We start from the raw sequence: 1,228 nt of genomic DNA, 5'->3' as shown, positions 1-1,228 counted from the left end.
GTACACCCTTCCCAATTCCTGTGACTACTTTTCCAAAAAACTCTTAAGGTAGGTATTATCATTAACATCTTCTAGATAAGGAAATTAGGGTAGAAAAATCCACTCATAATCTTTCCAAAGACTGTGAAACAAGAACCATTAAATAGATAATGCTAAGTGAAATGGGGTTCTGGTGATCCAGTGGGTTGGTAATTGTACTGTTAAGCCAAAGGTAGCAAATTCATCAGCTACTCTAAAGGAGCAATTTGGGCAATCCCCTTCCAGGCAATTTACAACCTTTGAAAATTCCCTGGAGGGTCAGTTCTGAGTCAGTTCTCCACAACAATGAAACACATTAAGAAACTTATCTAAGATCATAATACAGGAAACTGAAATGTATAGTAAAAAAAACAATGTATATCAAAAAACTTCTCCAACAAGGTGAAAAGAAAAGCCACAGACTGGCAAAAAACATGTGGCAATGGTATACCTGATAAAGGATTCATATCTAAAACTTGTAGAATACTTTCTTTACACACCTCAGAAAGAAGGCGGCAAACAACCAAATCACAAAATGGGCATAACAAACACATGAATAAATGTTCAAAATTCCTAGTTATCAGAGAGATGCAAATCAAAACAATGAGATACCATCTCACCCCAGCAATAATACTGAAGTTCAACAGAGCAGCTGGTGGGGATGTAAAATTGCATAACCACTATGGAAGGCCATCTGGCACTTTGACAAAAAGTTGGAAATAGAAATGCTATTTGACCCAGTTGTTAAGAGTTAAGTTGACCAAGGCAGGAGCTGCTGGAGCCAAAGAATGTAATCTAAGGAATGTAATTGAAGCAAAATAAAACCCACTCTTTTCCTGAGACATCCAAAACTTTGATTCTTCCATGTATCCTGCCTTCTGATAAAGATGTGGTATTTGAAACAGGGAAGGTAAGCAAATAAGAACAGTTAAAAAAATCTTGGAGCCCAGTTAACATACTTTACTGTTTATATAATAAACTTTGTCAATAAAAGTCACGATGATACACAGGTCAGGATGACACTCAACAACGAGTTCCTCTCCCCTTACTTATTCACTGACTAAAATCTTGAGTAGTTCATTCTGTCACCGGGAACTTTCCTGCAGGTCACAATAATACAACACCCAGCTACTCCACTTCTGGCAATATACCCTAAAGAAATCAGAGTTGTGCCACAAACAGATGTGTGCATATCCTTTGTTGTTGTTAT

The sequence above is a fragment of the Elephantulus edwardii genome, unplaced genomic scaffold (assembly GCF_000299155.1).
Source record: "Elephantulus edwardii isolate Elephantulus edwardi_28Jun2011 unplaced genomic scaffold, EleEdw1.0 scaffold00120, whole genome shotgun sequence".
NCBI lineage: Eukaryota > Metazoa > Chordata > Mammalia > Macroscelidea > Macroscelididae > Elephantulus > Elephantulus edwardii.
This window is presented reverse-complemented; position numbering follows the sequence as displayed.